The following is a 19,472-nucleotide window of genomic DNA, read 5'->3' on the forward strand; positions in this document are numbered from 1 at the left end:
AGAGCCAATGATACTGAAGGAGGAAGTCCAAGGTGCATTGAAGGAATTGGCAAAGAACAAGGCACCAGGAATTGATGGAATACAAATTGAAATCTTTCAAGAAAGTGAGGCAGCACAGCAGGCACTCACTCATTTCTGCCAAGAAATTTGGGAGACAACTACCTGGCCAACTTATTGGAAGAGATTCATATGTGTGCCCATTCCAAAGAGAGGTGACCCAACAGAATGCAGAAATCATTGGACAATCTCTTTGATATCCCAAGCGAGTAAAGTTTCACTGAAGGTAATACAGATATGGCTGCAAGTGTACGTTGACAGAGAACTTCCAGAAGTTCAAGCCAGATTAATAAGAGGGATATCATTGCTGATGTCCAATGGATCTTGGCTGAAACGCAGAGAATATTTGCCTACCTATGCTTTATTGACTACGCAAAGGCTTTCAATTATGTGGATTATGACAAGGTGTGGACAACGTTGCAGAGTATGAGTATTCTGGAACACTTAATTGTGCTCATGAAGAATCTGTACCTGGACCAAGAGGCAGCAGTTTGAACAGAACATGGGAAGACTGAATGGTTTAAAATTAAGAAAGGTGAACGACAAGGTTGTATTGTTTCATCAAAGTTATTCAACCCATATGCTGAGCACATCATCCGAGAAGCTAGGTTATATGAAGAAAAACATGGCATCAGGATTGGAGAAAGACTCATTAACAACCTGCGATACACAGATGGTACAACCTTGCTTGCTGAAAATGAAGAAGACATGAAATTTTTACTGATGAAGATCAAAGAACACAGCCTTCAGTATGGATTATATCTCAGTGTAAAGAAAACAAAAATCCTCACCACTGGACCAATAAACAACATTCTTATCAACATAGAAAGATTGAAGTTGTGAAGGACTTTGTTCTTCTTAGATCAACTATCAACACTCATGGAAGCAACAATCAACAAATCAAAGGACGTATTGTATTAGGCAAATCTGCTGTACCACAACCTTTTTAAAGTGTTGTGGAGCAGAGATGTCAGCTTGAGGACTAAGGTGTGCCTGACCCAAGCCATGATATTTTCAATAACCTCATATGCATGTGAAAGCTGGACAGTGAGTAAGGAAGACCGTAGAAGAATTGATGCTTTTGAATTATGATGTTGGAGGAGAATATTGAAAGTGCCATGGACTGCCAAAAGAACCAATAGATCTGTTTTGAAAGAAGTGCAGCCAGAATGCTCCTTGGAGGCCAAGATGGCGAAACTTCATCTCTTATACTTCAGATATATTGTTAGGAGGGACCAGTCACTGGAGGATATCATGTTTCGTAAGGTGGAGGTTCAGAGAAAAGGAGGAAGACCCCAATGAAATAGATTGGCCAAGTGGCAGCATCGACAGACTCAAGTGTGGCAACAGTAGTGAGGTTGGCCCAGGATCAGGCAGTATTTCATTCTGCTCTGCATGGGGTCATTGAGTCATACTCATACTCGATGGCACGTAACAACAACAACTACCTGACCTTCTCACCACCTGGATCTCTGTTCCTATAAGTTTCCCTTCTTTCACATTGTAATTGGTTTGATTATAGACTATTAACCTCCCAGATCCTCTGAATTTGCTTTTATAATCTTGTTCTGTTCTTGACTCTTTCATTTGTCAACTGAATTCTGGGTGGTGCTGCCACATATACCAATCTCTGGTTGTTGTCTATTCTTATTGGTTCTTGGTCAAATAACTCCCTTTAGAATGTTTTGAAGCACTGGGTTGTCTTTGGCAAAATGCCGTAGCTTCTGTTTATCCTGAAATTTTTTATTACACTGTCATTTTTGATTGACAGCTTTGCTTGGTTGAGGATTCTTGGTTGGCAGATTTTAATCTTTCAGGGTTTTATATATGTCTCCCCATTGCCTTCTTGGCTGCATGGTTTCTGCTGAGATATTCAAGCTTAATCTGATATGCTTGACTTTGTATGTAACACTTCTCTTTTCCCTAGCTGTTTTCAGGATTCCCTCTTTATCTTTGATTTTGGAGAGCTTGATTATGTTATGTCTTTGTGATTTTTCTTTTGGGGGTCTATCCTTCCTCGGGCTCATTGAGCTTCTTTAATTTGTTAGCTTTTCTGGGTGTTAGGGAAAGCTCGTTCACTTTTCTGGATGTTAGGGAAGTTTTCTTCCAGCAGCTCTTCAACTATCTCCTCTGTGGACTTGTGAACTTCTTCCTGTTCTGGAATTCCGGTAATTCTTAATTTATTCCTCTTCATGTTGTCCAACATGAATCTTAGACCTTCTTCAGATTTTTTTAATCTGTTTTTTTCTACTTGCTCTTCTATCTTAGTAGTAATGAGAGATATATCTTCCAGATCACTTGTTCTGGCTTCTGTATCTTCAATTCTACCTTTCAAGGTATTGTCCATTTTTGCTATTCTATTATTAATTGTTTGGACCTCTTTCTGAATTGTTTCCAATGCTGTATCTGTCTTATTTGATTGTTCCTACAGTGCTTTCCTCATTTCTTCCTTATTTTTCTCAAGTCCTCTGCAAAGTGTTTTGATACATTTCATTATCATTTTTCTGAATTCCTTAGCAGGCATTTCCAAAGCTTGCCCTCCTGTCCAATAAAAAGTGAAGGTCTACCTCAAGCTCATTTGCCTCAGTCACTTTATCTTGCTTCTGGAAATGTCCAGAGATGGTCATCTGTTTCTTGGGCATATTCAGTAGATGGCTGTGACGTTAATACATATGAATGTATGTTTTGTTATTTTATTTAGATCTCTGATTGTCTCCAGGTGGATGTGATCAGGAGATAGCTTCTCTTTTCACTCTTCGTATGACTCAACTCAGGGTAACTCTTGCAGGTGTTGGCTGCCTACCTGGTGTATGACAGGTGGTATTTCTTCTTTCCTGGATGGTGGGATTTTATAGTGTGCAATTGTAGCTTGACTATATGACTTCAATTGCTGTCTCTTCTTAGGTAATTAATGTAGGGAGAAAAAGAGCCCCCTAAAGGCAAAAAGGTGACAAAAAAGCAAAACAGCAACAGCAAAAAAGACAGATTGGATACTGTAATCTAAAATCACAGAAAAGAGAGGTGAAAAAAAAAAAAAAATCTGGAGCCAACTATGAGTATGTCTTTAATGTCCCTCTCTTGGCTTCTTGCCTTCAAAGAGCCAGAGAATTTTAAAGATGCCACTTTGGTCATTATAACATAACTCAGGCCATTTTTGGTCAGTTTTCTTTTTAGTCTGTCCCTCTCCCACTCTACAATTCCCATTTAGGCCTTTTTTCTTTTCTTTTTTTTTTTTTTTTTAGTGATAAACAGTTCAGGGCTGGCTGTGGCAGTTTTGAACTGACATTTGGTTTTAAGTGGAAACTGTTCCTTTAATATTTTGAGCAGTTCTGTACACATGCATAGTAAAACCCTCTGGGTGTGGGCTGTGGCATCTGCTGGGGACAGCATACGCAGACCCTGGGTTGATCAGTGGCAGCCCCACTAAACCACCTCTGAATATAATCAGTTTAACCCAGATGCTGTCCTTCCTCCTGAAAGTATATAGGAATATTAAGAACAATGTAGCATTTTAGATATAGATAAATGAAGCCCGGTGCCTGAAATCTTGCTCACAAACAAAAGTTTGCAAAGTGTACAGAGACAACTTGGCTCCTTTCAGGAACCTTGCTTTATGTTATGTATCCTTAAGAAACCGCATGTTGCTGCTCTAGATCATTTAAGCCTAAAAGTTAATATATAACAGCTTGATTGAACCTTTTTTTTCTGTAAAAATAAAAATGTTAGATTGTTAAGAAAAACTATGAAAATATCTTAAAAGTTGTTCCTGTGAATCATTATGTCCTGTTTTGAATGATTAATCACATTTCAGTTCCGTATCCTGTCTTAATCACATCCTCCCTTTGTGACATCCTCCCTGAGTGAATTCCATCCTTCCTTTGTAACAAATCCCTCCCTAAAAAAGAGAATAAAAGGCTGAGGTAAGTGAGTGCTGCATGCAATGCTGTGCAATGCTGTGCAATGCTAGGCAAAATGTTTGCAGATCTGTCTACCTGCCAGCTTGCATCATATCTGTGTGTCTGTCTTTTTTGTATATATTTTGTCTCTCTCTTTCTCTATCACTTTCGCTGCCAGATCTCCCTTCTTCATGACACCCACACTTCCTTGTTGAGGCGGGACCCCACATAGGACCTCGACAGGCATCCACTCACTCAGGCACCCCCTCTAGTCACCAGAATGGACATGTGCAGACAATGAGAGACCAGTGAACAGATAGAAAAAAAAAAAAAAAAGGAATTTATTTCCGAGGATTGGTCAGGAGTCAGGCATCCCTAGTGACTCTGATCCTTCTCACCCAAGATAGCCACTTCAGGCTAACGTCTATTCTAGATAGTTGTAAATAAAAACAACAACCCAGCATTAACATCAAAGTCCAAAAACAACAATAACAAAAACTGCTGCAGTGGTGTGGAGAAACTGGAACCCTTATGTAGCACTGGTGGGCTTGTAAAGTGGTACAAACTCTGAGGAACACAGAATTGCACTTCCTTAAAAAGTTGGAAATAGAACTACTATATAAACCAGAAATTCCACTACATGTTTATATCCCAGGGAAATAAGAACCATGGCACAAATAGAAATACACAAATCCATGTTCATTGCAGAACTATTCACAATAGGAAAAAGATGAAAATAACATAAACACTCATCAATGGAAAAACAAGCTATGGAAAATACACAAAATGGATTATTATGTAATGTGAACAATAAATGAGTAGTCTATGAAACATCTCATAGTATGGGAAAACTTGAATAATATTGTTGTTGTTGTTAAGTGCCATTGAGTTGGTTCTGACCCACAGCGACACTGTATAGGGTTTCCAAAGAGCAGCTGGTGAGCTTGAACTCCTGACCTTGTGGTACAAATGATTTAGCAGTCCAGTGCATTAACCCACAGCACCACAGCAGGATTCTAGGAGGATATTATACTAAGTGAAATAAGTTTATCACAAAAGGATTCATGTTGTATGAGACTGCCATAGTAAAAAGTTGCATGAGAAAAGTCACGAAAAAGTTTTCTTGATAAAATAAACTTTCTTTGATGGTTACCAACCCTGGTGGTGTGGGGGACTACATGTTGGACTGCTAACTGCAATGTCAGCAGTTTGACTCTACCAACAACAACTCTGTGGGAGAAAGAGGAGATGTTCTGCTCCTGTAAACATTTATAGCCTCCAAAACCCTTCATAGGGTTGCTTTGAATCAGAATTGACTTGATGGCAGTGTTTTTTTGTTTGTTTGTTTTCATATTTGCCTACTGTAGTTTTTTTTTTTTTTAAGTTCATTTTTCTTATTTATTTTATAACTTCCTTTCCCATTACCCGTGCCAATATGTGTTTTGTTCTTTAAAGAGGAATAGTGACAGTAAGGAGGTACATGCAACTTGGAATGATCAACCATTAGAGATTAAAAGGGTGGCATTTACCCAAATACAAAGTTCATAAGGGTTATGAATGAAGGAGGAGTGGAAACCAGAAACAGAGGAAGGAAACAGAATAAGCAATTTTACATTGTGAGGATTGCTAGTGATTAATGAAGCACAAGGTATAGGAATTACTAAAAGGAATGCTGATCTGCTTTATAAACTTTCACACAATTCACAATAAAAAGTTAAGGAAAAAGAAAAAGGACCATACTTACCTGTTCTAACTTACCTATACATTCAGCTTAAACATATAGTTAGGAATATAGCTCATTTGTAACTTAGGGACTGCCTAAGTTACAACCTCAATGTTGGTTTGAACTGAAAGACCACTGGTTCAAACCTACCAGTTGCTCTTTGGAAACCTTATACAGGGTAACTATGAGTCAGAACCAACTTAAAAGCACTTGCTAACAAAAACAATGTAACAAATTAATCATGACATACCAATGGATTAAGACAGGATAGAAGAGTATGAACAGATTTTTAGTAACTTCATCAATATATGGCATAGGACACTTTTATTTGCAATCTCTTGGTTAGAACTATCACAGAGCTCTCTCAAAGGATGGTAATTTTAGGATGAAATGAAATACATGTTGAGCATTATTGTTTAAGCCATAGTCAACCATTATGGTCACAAATTAGCCCCATATTATAGAATGCACTTGATCCTTCTCCACAGAAGACAATTATACAACATTTGAGCTTCCAGCTCAAAATTTAGGATACCATGGTGATATATCGTGGTCCCTACAGTTGTTTTCTCTTGCTCTCAAGTAATCTAAAAGGATAACATATTCCAGAAATCAGTGTTCAACAGTAAATTAAATATAGGTAAATACACTGTTTCTGGTGTGGCATTGCCGGTTAATGCGGTAAACTGCCACGTTGGTGTGGGTCGTTAAGGCCGGCAGTTCTAACTCACCAGCTGCTCCTTGGAAACCCTGTACAGGGTCACTATGAGTCAGATTCCGACTCAATGGCACGTAGCAACAACTACAATAACAACAAACACTGTTTCTATCCACAGAGGATAAAAATTCAAGTACATAAACATGACCACTGGGTAGTTATTTTGAAAGCTGCCAACCTAGAAAGAGACACTGTTTATTTAGTCTGGATTTTCACCTGAAATTTCTCCACCGTCCAATAATCTCCAAGACTCTATTTTTTCTGATTTTTTTTCCCCCCTCTACCTGTCTTCTCTATGATCTGACATGTTTTTTTGGTAATAAGTTATCTTTGGATGTTGCACAGAGTTTTCAACTTACTTTTCCCCATAAAACAATGGGATCAAAAGGCTCATTAAGTTACAGTCTTTTTTAGTCCAGAATCTAAAACTTTCCTGTGTTTCTCATGCATCTTCAGCATCTTGTGACACTATCTAGGCCCACAACTCTATTAGAAATATATTTCTCATGTATAATATAATTCTTTATTCTTTACTATTATCCTACCTCTTTATCATCATTCTTTTTAATTCACTTAATGAACTTAATGGTGGGTACTCTGAATTTATGGAGTCCTGGTGGGGCACTTTGGGCTACTGCACTGGACTGCAAAGTTGGTTTGAATCACAAAGTTGGCATTTTGAGCTCATGAACTGCACCTCGGAAACTCTATACAGAGTCACTATAGGTTGGAACTGACTTGATAACACTTACAATAACAACTTTGAATATATAGACTAATTGACAAAGCCACACCATTATTATGGACTTACACCCTAATCATTGTATAACTGCATTAATTTACAGGTAACCATATTATTTTGATCTTTACCTAAGGCATTTTAGTTATTTTTAAACTTTGGGTATGTATTTGTTCCTGAAAATCTTTCTCACTCTAATATTTGACTGCTTGCATTTGAAAATGTAGCTTTTTATAACATTGCAAGTTCCCAAAGTCCTGAGATTTCTATATTTCTTTTGTTTTCTGTTTATAAGAACATTAGTGTTTTTCTGAGTTCAATACATTTTTCTAATGCTTTATTGATGCAACTAAAACAAGCAATACTCACCACTAATATTCTTTGACAAGCTCTTTTCCCACAGATAACAGTTCATTTATATATGGCTTGTCTACCAAGATTTTGACATTTCATTTTCTAGATCACCATCTTTTCAGGTCTTTGATTTTTTATCACTGCTTTCCAATTGCCAAACAATTCTTAGACTAAAGCTATATATTTCAGGTGTTTTATTACTGAATTTTAAAAATTATTCAGGATAGGAAAGACTATGGTATAATAATCAATAACCTCAAAATATCAGGGGCTTTATAAACAGACTTGTACAAGACATCTATTGTTGGCAAATGATAGATTTTTCTGCTTATGCTAGGGTTCATGTTGTCAAGAGGAATTAGTCCCTGGAGGAAGACTTTATGCTTGGTAAAGTGGAGGGTCAGTGCTAAAGAGGAAGACCCTACCAAGGACATGGACTGAAATAGTGGCAGCAAAAATGGGTTCAAATGTAACAACAATTGCAAGGATTGCTCAGGACAGGCAAATATTCCATCAAGTAATGAATAACAGCAACAACAGAGTCTATTCTCTTGCCGCTTACCACAAAAACACATACATACAATGTTGCTGCTCTAAAAAGTAAATAGAGAAACATGCATGTCTGTTAGCTTGTACTTACTGCCTCAGCTTTATATTTTATATCTTTCCACAGCCCAATGGCCAAGTCTCATTGTTCTCTAGGGCACTGAATATTTAGTATACAAGGGGAGCATTTGGTAAACAACATTATGATCTCTCTCACACTGGACTATTTTTGCATGTTAATTGACATAAGGCTTACTGTCATGGTCTTGTGCCTAGGAGTTCTGAATACCACTTAATAATGAGACATGAGTTAGTACATAAATTGTATCTAGCTTAGTTCATACATAGCTCATTCTTGAAGGAAAGTATTAGATGAAATTAACCTATTATGGGGAAGATCTTGGATAATCAAGATAAATATTTCCATTTGACTAGTAGCATAGTGGTTATGAATTGGGCTGCTAATCTCATGGTAAGCAGTTCGAAACTACCAGCTGTTCCGCGGGAGAAAGATGAGGCTTTCTGCTCCCGTAAAGTTTTATAGCCCTGGAAACCCTGTACAGGGTCACTATGAGTCCGAACCGACTCCACGGCACTTAACAATGACAACAACAAATTATTGCATTAGCCCCATTAAAAAAATTACCACAGCACTTTAGCCAGAGAACATCCAAAGCCTGAAAAGCAGTCATTGTAGGTAGACCAATTTTAAAAACCAGAAGGGTACCCATTGAAGACAGTTTTCTAATGTAGATGAAAACAGACTCGAAAGAAGGAGAGACAGACTAATTCTGAATATTTAGTCACTGAACACCTTACAAATAGCAGTGCAACACTGTCAGATAGCACTAAAATATTGACTATTGAAACATGATGAAGAGCACCAGAACACTGTCAGATATAGTGCCCGAAGATGAGCCCTAAGGTTGGAAGGCACTCAATGTACGGCTGGGGAAGAGCTGTCTCCTCAAAGTAGAGTTGACTATGATAATGTGAATGGAGTAAAGCTTTCAAGATCTTCATATGTTCATGGAATGAAGAGAAACAGCTGTAAGCTTTCATTTAATAACTGGAACATGGAATGTATGAAATATGAATCTAGGAAAATTGGAAATAGTAAAAAATGAAATGGAACACATAAACAATGACATCGTAGTCATTAGTGAGCTGAAATGAATGGGTAGTGGTAATTTTCAGTCTGACAATCACCTGGTTTACTATGCCGGGAATGACAAATTGAAGATGAATGGTGTCTCATGTATAATCAAAAAAAAACATATCAGGATCTGTCCTGAAGAACAATGCTGTCTGATAGGATAATATTCATACATCTACAAGAAAGACAAATTAATAACACTATTACTCCAATTCACACAACAACCACTAAGGCCAGTTATGATGAAATTTAAAAATTCTACCAACTTCTTCAGTCTGAAATTGATCAAACATGCAATCAAGCTGTATTGATAAGTACTGGTGATAGGAATTCTAGAAAACATTGGAAAAAAAGAGGAAGGATAAGTCATTAGAAAATATGACTTTGGTGATATTTGATAGAAATGATGCTGGAGATCACATGATAGAATTTTGCAAGAACAATTACTTCATCCATGTAAACACCATTTTTTAAACAACATAAAAGACACCTTATACATGGACCTCACCAGCTAGAATTTACAGACTATATCTATGGAACGAGATGGTGAAAAAGCTACATACAATCAGTCAAAATATGGCCAGGGTCAGAGTGTGGGACTGACCATCAATTGCTCAGATACAAATTCAGGCTGAAGCTGAAGAAAATTAAAACAACTCCACAAGGGCCAAAATATGATTTTGAACAAATCCCAACTGAATTTAGAGACTATCTCAAGTACAGATTTGATGTATTAAACACTAAAGAACAAAGTCCAGAACAGTTGTGGAGTGACATCAAAAACATCATACAGGAAGAAAGCAAAGATCATTAAAAAGATAAGAAGGAAGAAAAAGGCCAATATGGATGTCAAAAAAAAACCTCTGAAACTTGTTTTCCAGTATAGAGATGCTAAAGCAAATAGTAAAAATGAGGAAGTAAAACAGTTGGATAGCAAATTTCAAAGAGCAGTTAGAGAAGACATAGTTAAATATTATATCAGAATGTGCAAAGACCTGGGGTTAGAAAACAAAGGGAAGCATATACTCAGCATTCTCAAGCTGAAAGAACTGAACAAAAAATCCAAGTCTCAACTTGCAAATACTGAAGGATTCTATGGGCAAAATATTGAAAGATGCAGAAAGCATCAAAAGAAAATGGAAGGAATTCACAGAGTCACTGTACCAAAAAGAAATGGTCTATATTCCACCCTTTCAAGAGGTAGCATATGCTCAAGAGCCAATAATATTGAAGGAAGAAACCCAAGATGCACTGAAAGCATTGGCAAAGAACAAGGCTCTGGGAATTGATGGAATACAAATTGAAATATTTCAACAAACCGATGGAACACTGGAGGCATTCCACTACCTATGCCAGGAAATTTGGAAGACAGCTACCTGGAAAACTGCCTGTACGATATCAATATTTGTGTGCATTCCAACAGAATGCAGAATTCATCAAACAATATCAATAATATTTTATGAAAGTCAAAGTTTGCTAAAGATAATAAAAAATAGATGCAACTATAATTAACAGAGAACAGCCAGAGGTACAACCAGTTTTAGATGAGAATGTGGAATGAGGGACATCATGGCTGACATCAAATGGACCTTGATTGAAAGCAAAGAATACCAGAAAGATGTTTACCTGTGATTTATTGACTACACAAAGGCCTTCGATTGTGTAGATCAAGACAAGCTATAGATAACATTGCAGAGAATAGTATTCTGGAACACTTAATTGTGCTCATGAAGTTCCTGTATAGAGATCATGAACCAGTTGTTCCAAAATAGTAGAGGAATACTGAATGGTTTTAAATGAGCAAAGGTGTACACCAGAGTTGTATTCTTTCACCGTACTTATTCAATCTCTATGCTGAACACATATTCCAGAAATTGGATTATATGAAGAAAAACGTGGCATCAGGATTGGAGGAAGACTCATTAACAACCTGCAATATGTGGGTAATACAACTTTGCTTGCTGAATACAAAGAGTTAAAATACTGATGAATATCAAAGACCACAGCTTTCTTTAATATGGATTATACCTCAATGTAAAGAAAGCAAAAATCCTCACCACTGGACCAATAAACAACATCTATATAAATGGAGAAGAGATTGAAGTTTTCAAATATCTCATTTTGCTTGGGTCAATCAATATCATTCATGGAAGCAGCAGCTAAGAAGTCAAACTACATAGTGCATTAGGCAAATCTGCTGCACAAAACCTCTTTATTGTGTTCAAAAGCAAAGATGTCAGTTTGAGGACTAAGGCACAGTTGACCCAAGCCATGGTATTTTCAATAACGATATGCATTTGAATGTTGGACAATGTTTAAGGAAGACCATAAAAGAATTGATGCATTCGAGTTATGGTGTTGGAGGAGAATATTAAAAATACCATGGACTGCCAAAATATTACAAACCAATTTATGTTGGTACACCTCAAATGTACCTGGGAAGCCAAAATGGCCTGACTTCTTCTCTCATACTTCAGACATATTGTCAAGAAGATCCAGTCCCTGGAGAAGGATATCATATTAAGTAATGTGGAGGATCAGAGAAAAAGATGAACAGTCCCAACGAGATGGATTGGTACAGTGGCAGCAATAATGGGCTCAACTGTAGCAATAATTGAGAAGTTACCACAGGAATAGCCAATGTTTCATTCTGTTGTGCATAGGGTTACTGAGTCAGTACCAACTCTTTGGCAACTAACAATAACAAAGTCATCTGAAAAATGGCCTTGTATACTAAGTACTCTATTGTGATTATAGCAACTCATTCATATTCCCTTTCAGGATAATTAAATAGGAGACAGAGAAACAGTCCATTATTAAAAGATATTGGAGAGTAATATAGAAGTTAGCCAAATCAGCTTGATGGCAAAATGTTAAGAAAAAATGATATATATTTTCATGTTCAATATATAAAATATAACAAAGTCACCATGTGGAAAGTACCTTTTAACAAATTTCCATAAGTGCCTTTGTATTCCTTGCAACTTGTAAGATCCTAATTCATACAGAATATGTAACTTTGTGTATATTTATGATAAGTAATTTGCTTTGGTACCAGCATACTATGCCAGTTTTTAATTTATTTCTATTATCTTATGATCCTATATCCTTACCTTTTATGTTTCACAAACCATTATTTTACACCTTACTGCTGTGCATTGGTTTAAAGACAATATATAGACTTTCCAAATTAGTTACAGTAAGCAAATATGAATAACATTAGCTTTTAATAACCCCCATGGATGCTGGTGTATAAAGTTGACATGATTACATGGACCGATAATGGTCCCTAATACTTACAATACCTGTAATGATCTGTATCTTACTTTTTTTATTTTTATAATTTTTTTTTCTCTTTCATCAGCCCCACCTAGACAGATTTGATACTACTCACTGAAGATTCTACCTTCCTCCAGGCCCTCTGAATCTAGGTTCCCTCTTGAAAGCTTGTAAGCCAGTCACTTCTTGCCTTTGAAGCCCCCCTCCCCCCCATTTTGGGTATCCAGTGTCCAAGTTGCCCATCCCTGTCTACTCTGTTTATGGAGGGGTGTATCTTACTTTTTTTACCTTATGAAAACTTTTGTTGATAAAGTGAGTTTTAAAATAATATTTTTCTTACTTTAGTAATAATGAAATAAACAAAAAAAAAGTATTGAGCATTTACTATATGTTTGGAGTTCATCAGTGGTGCAAACAGCTAATGTGCTCAGCTGCTAAATCAATTTTAGTTGTTACAGTACCCCCAAGAGCACCTTAAAAGAAAGGCCCAGTGATCTACTTCTGAAAAATCAGCCACTGAAAATGCTGTGGAGCACAGTTTTACTCTGATACGATGGAGTCACCATGAGATGGAGTGTAGTGCAGTGAATTATTTAATGTCTCTTCTAGCCAAAAGACTTCTTCCTGATAGATCTGGGTAAGAAAACCAAGGAAGTTGGTGGTGGATAATATATATATATATATAATTCAGTTGTGAGTAATTTTTAACAGGGCTAATTGTGGTTGGAAGGAACTCTGGTAGCATAGTGGTTACGAATCGGGCTGCGAACCGCAAGGTCAGCAGTTCGAAACTACCAGCTGCTCCGCGGGAGAAAGATGAGGCATTCTGCTCCCATAAAGATTTACAGCCTCGGAAACCCTGTTCAGGGTCGCTATGGGTCGGAACTGACTCGACAGCGCTTAACAACAACAATTGTGGTTGGAGTCCTAGTGTGGCGCTGTGGGTTAATGCGTCAGACTGCAAAGCTGTTTGAACTGCAAGGTTGGTGGTTCAAGCTCACAAGCTGCTCCTCGGAAACCCTCTACAGGGTTTCTATGGGTCAGAATCAACTCGATGGCACTTCCCAATAACAGTTGTGGTTGGTCAAATTTGTCATTCTGCTGGGTTTAAAATGAACCATCTCAGAAAGCAGAAAGGAGGATTTCACTACATCAAGGAATAAGATTCAGTATTGGAGTACATCCTTTCGGCCCTGAGATCCCTGCACTTTGAATCTCTGATCCAGGAGTCAGAGTTGTGAGACCAGAGGAATGTCAGAGTAGCAGCAACCAAACAAATTTCCAAAGCATGAGAGAGGTAATGCTAGCCCAGGCACAAGTATAATGGAGTGCCTTTGGGCAGGAGGCTGATTTGTGGAGTAGGGTGGTCATTGATCCCATTTGCCTTTCATCTGTCTTTTATCTCCTGTACCTTTTGAATCTCATGCAGTTTCTGCATCTTCAGTCTCAGATTCCTGTAAAATATAGTTCTCAAAATTGTCTTTTCTTTGATATCATTATTTCTAAATGTTGTTATTTCTTCTTCCTGTCTTACATTTTAAAATAAACTTTTAATTTTAGGACAGTATTATATTTATTAAAAACTGTGAATATAATACAAGAGTCTCCATATCAGCTTCCCTTAGCAATGTCTTATACCAATATATTATATTTGTCACAGGTAACAAATCAACATTGATTTATTAATATATAAAATTCATGCTTCATTTAGATTGCCTTAGATTTTAACTATACTTTGTGTGTTTTTTTTTTGTTCTAGGATTCCATCCAGGCTACCACATTACACTTGTTTTTCATATTTCCTTAGGATCCTGTGGTGTAGTTAATTATCTGACATTTCTACTAGCTATAGTCTTTAACTCCCAACAAAAGACATTTTTACTCTGCTAGGTGGGATACCATGACATGATTCTGCTGTGGAGGTCAGCAGAGTTAATTAAAAACACTTGAAATTCTAGCATGGGTTTAAAATGAGTAATCTCAGAAACAGGAGGATGAATCTCACTACCATCCAAGAAGAGCCAGGAGTGGAGCCCGTCCTTTGCACCCTGAGATCCTCCTCAACAGGGACAGAAAGCTATGATACTGGAGGAATGGCAGAGGAGCAGCGGCAGCAGAACCAAGTGCCAGGGCACAAGACAGTATGGTGGGCTTTCCATGGAGCAAGTAAGGCTGAGTGACTTTGGGCAGGAAACTTGCTTGTAGAATGGGGCACGTCCAAATAGCTAAGTGGGGAAGCTAGGTTGGCTGACACTTGGAGCTGGAGTCTAGCTTTCAGGCTGAGGTTTATAGTGCAATGGTACATTTGTCAGCAGCTGACTGGAATGTCTGTGCCCTGAGTCTGACATACAGCTGTAAACTAATAACTTTCCTAATAAACCCTGTGACTGAGTATTGTCTGAGTTCTGTGTAGCCATTGCTATGAATTATTGAATCCAGTGGACTAGAGAGGGTTATGGGAGGAACGGTTGATGCCACAGATTTATGCAGCTCCTCTTAGCTGTTACAATTTCTCAGATTTACTTTGTGTTTGGTTATCTTGACAGTTTCGGGGTGTGTTGTTGTTAAGTACAGTCAAGTATGTTCCAATTCATAGGGACCCTGTATAAGGTATCCAAGGAACAACTGGGGGGCTTAATCTTCTGAACTTTTGGTCATCTGTTTGTTGAATGCTTCTCAATTTTCATTTGTCAGATTTGTTTCTTAAGATCAGAGTGGGAATGTGGGAAGAAAAGCACAGAGATAAAATGTCATTCTCATCTTATGACATCAAGAATACGTCCTATGAATATTATTCATCACTTTTGATGCTAACTTTAATCACCTGACTGAGGTAGCACTTTGGAATGTTTTGTCAGGTTTCTTCACTGGAAATCTGCTCCTTTTTACCACCTTCATATAATGTACTCTTTGTAAGGAAGTGACTCTATGCAGGTCACACTTAAAGAGTGAAGATTTATGCTTCATTTCTAAGAGGGCAAACTATTTACATGAATTATTTAGGATCTTCTGTACAGGTGATCTTTATTCTCCTTCACTTATTTATTTATATCAGTATGAATTAAATATTTACATTTTACTTTAGGTTACAATGTAATAATACTTTCTGTACTTTGTGTTCCACACAGTCCCATCTTTGGCTTCTGATTGCTCTGTGTGCTTTTGAGATAACTTCATTGATGTGAATTTGTTTTTAATACTTCCTTACTTTCAGTCACTACAAAATATGCCAAGCTCACCTTATATGTTGTTGTTGTTAAGTACCGTCGAGTTGGTTCTGACCCATAGCGACCCTGTACAGGGTTTCTGAGGCTGTAAATCTTTATGGGAGCAGAAAGCCTCATCTTTCTCCCGTGGAGTAGCTGGTAGTTTCGAACTGCTAACCTTAAGGTTCGCAGCCTGATTCGTAACCACTACAGTACCAGAGCTCCTTAAGTCTCTCTTATTGTCTTAAAATAAACCATTTCTCTATGGAACCCTAATTAGTTTTATTGGAAAATCGTGCTAGAAACAAAATTCTAGGCATTAGCTGTGCTATTAGCTACTGGAGTAACTTCACTTAAGCCCCTCTCAGCTCTAAAAAAAAAAAAAAAAACACACCATGTGTTTATAATAACCAATGGATATTGTTGCTGTTGTTAAGTGCAGTCAAGTCAGTTCTGATCTATAGCAACCCTGCATAGGTTTCTGTGAAGCAGCCGGGGAGCTTGAACAGCCAACCTTGCAGTCCAATACATCAACCCACAGTGCCACACCAGAACTCCAACCAATGGATATACACGTATATATAAATGCTGTTGTTGTTACGTGCCATCAAGTCAAAGGAGCTGCTGGTGAGTTTGAACTGCCAATCTTGCAGTTCAAACTGACATTGTGATCCAGTGTTTATCCTACAGTGCCACATTAGGACTCTATATGTAAATATGCCTGTCTTTATCAACTTTATCCAATAGCTCTAATCCATTACTAAATACATGACTCTTGCCTTCTTTTGTCACTTACCAACAGAGAAAGAACTGGCTCCCACCATCCACCATTCATTTACTCAATAAGGAAATTCCAGCACTCATTGATCATGATTTTAGGCCTGTTAACCCATGCTTCCATAAGTAATAACTTCATCATCTAGAGTAAAGTGCTTACGTTTAGTATCTTTTGCCTTAAGTCTTAGAGATTCCACTCATTTCCAAAGTTACTTCAGTTAGCACTTTTTCTTCCCACCTTCTTTAGTGAATTTGTTTCATTTTGTCTTGCATACATTCTTCATTCCATCCTGGCATCCTCCAATCACCTAAATGTTAGGTGCCATGAAGTCACTTCCAACTCATAGCGATCCTATGTACAATAGAACAAAGCGCTGGCCAGAATTGCTCCATCCTCACAATCGTTATGCTTGTTCCCATTACTGTGGCCACTGTGTTGGAAGAATCACCTAAATTATTTTATATGAGTATTGAGAAGCTCTGGTAGCATAGTGGGTTATGAGTTGGGCTGCTATCCACAAGGTCAGCAGTTCAAATCTACCAGCCACTTTATGGGAAAAAGATGAGGCTTTCTGATCATGTAAATATTTACAGCCTCAGAAGCCCTATACAACATCACTATGAATTGATTGCACGGCACATAACCACCACCACCAGTGTGAATGTTTGTTGTTGTTATGTGCCATAGAGTTACTTCTGAATCACAGCCACCCTATGCACAACAGAATGAAACACTACCCAGACATGGACAATCCTCATAATTGTTGCTATGTATGAACCCATTGTAACTGCCACTATGACAATTCATCTCATTGGAGGTCTTCCTCTTTTTAATTGATTCTTTATTTTATCAAAAATCAAGCTTCTTGAATTATTTACTCAGCATACACATTGAGTGGAGTCCTGGTGTTGTGTTGTGGGCTAATGCATCAGACTGCAAAGTTGGTTTCAACTGCAAAGTTGGTGGTTCAAGGTCACCAACTGCTCTTCAGAAATCCTAAACAGCACTACTATGGGTTGGAACCAACATGACAAAACTTAACAACAACATACAATGAGTAAGTATAGTGAAAGTATACAACCCTGAAATACACTTTTCCTGATTTCAAACCATTCAAACTCATTCTATCCTAATGAGTGCTTCTTGGTCTACAAACAGGATCCTCATGAACACAATAAATTATTCCAGAATATCCATTCTTCACATTATTTTCCGTAGTTTGTTATGCTCCACAATGTTGAATGCCTTTGTGTAGTCAGTGAAGCACAAGTAAACATCTTTTTGATATCCTCTACTTTCAGCCAAGATCCATTCTGACATTAACAATGACTTCCTCATTCCAAGCCCTTTTGTGAATCTGGCTTGAATTTCTGGCAGCTCTCTATCAATGCAACCATTTAAAAATTATCACTAGCAAAGTTTTAATTGCATGTAATATTAATGATAACATTCCATTATTGCTGCATTCCATTGGGTCACCTTTCTTTAGAATGGACATAAACATGGATCTCGTCCAATCAATTGTCTTCCAAATTTCTTGGAATAGATGAGTAAATGCCACCAGCACTTCATCAGTTTGTTGAACTATTTCAGTTTGTATCTCATCAATTCCTAAAGTCTTGTTTTTTGCTATTGCTTTCAGTGTAGCTTGGAATTCTTCCTTCAATACCATTGGTTCTTGATTATATGGTAACTCTTGAAACAGTAGAACACTGACCAATTCATTTTGGTACAGTTAATCTTTATAGTCCATTTATTTTCATTGGATGCCTCCTGTGTCAGTCAATATTTTGACAATGTTGTTGTTGCTATAAAGTGCCATCGAGTTAGTTCCAACTCACAGAGACCCTGTATAGGGTTTCCAGGGAGAATTTGGTGGGTTTAAATCATAGACCTTGTGATTTTCATTCCAATGCTTATGCTTCATCAGGAGTCCTTCTTATATAATCCTTCAATATTGCAACCCAAGGCTTAGTGTTTTTTTCTCCAGTTCTTTTATCTTGAGATATGCTGAGCAGATTCTTCCATTTTGGTTTTCTAACTATTTTTGCATAACTAGTTTTCAAATCAGTTGTATAGCTATGTTATGTTAAGTGACGTGGAGTCAATCCTGACCCATAGCGACCCTGTGTAGGCTTTCCGAGAAGCAGCTGGTGAGCTTGAACCAGCAGCCTTGCATTTCAAACGGCTTTGCAGTCTGGCACATTAACCCACAGCACCACTATTGTTAGATTATATGGTAAGGTTATATTCTGTTTTGTAAGTAACTGCTAAACTGATTTATGAAATGAATGTGCCATTTTGCATATACTAGATGTGGTGTTCTGGTAGTGCTGCAGGATAATGCACTGGACTGCAAGGTCAGTTTGAACCACAAAGTCGGTGGTTCAAACCCACGAGATACTCCTCAGAAACCCTATGCAGAGTTGCTGAGTCTGAACTGAATTGATAGCACTTAACAACAACCGCTGCCTATGAATGAAAGTCCCTGTTGCTCATTAGCAATTGTTATAGTCCATTTTTTTTTTTTAGAAGTAGCCATTCTAATGTGTATAAGGTGGTGTCACCTTGTTTTAATTTTCAATTGTCTCATGAGAAGTAATTTGGAGCATCATCTCATATACATATTTGCCATATTTATGTTTTATTTGGAGAGGAAACCTTTCAGAAATTTTGCCCATTTTTTAAAGAGAGTTACTTTCTTATTAGAGTCCTAGGGTGGCGTTGTGGGTAAAGCGCCAGACTGTAAAGCCCATCAAGTTCTTTATCACCTACAAGGGGGCTTCAAAAACTCCATCATAATTTCATTCCATTTTCCACAAACTTTTTTAAGTGCCCTCATATGTATTCTGCAAATGTTTTCTCTTTTTCTGTGAAGTATCTTGTCAAAATATTTTCATTGAAAGTTTCGATGAATTAGTTTTACCTGTTGTTGTCAGGTGCCATCGAGTTGGAACCGACTCATAGCGACCCCATGCACAGCAGAACGAAACAATGTCCGATCCTGGGCCAACCTCACT

The sequence above is a fragment of the Chrysochloris asiatica genome, unplaced genomic scaffold (assembly GCF_000296735.1).
Source record: "Chrysochloris asiatica unplaced genomic scaffold, ChrAsi1.0 scaffold00123, whole genome shotgun sequence".
Taxonomy (NCBI): domain Eukaryota; kingdom Metazoa; phylum Chordata; class Mammalia; order Afrosoricida; family Chrysochloridae; genus Chrysochloris; species Chrysochloris asiatica.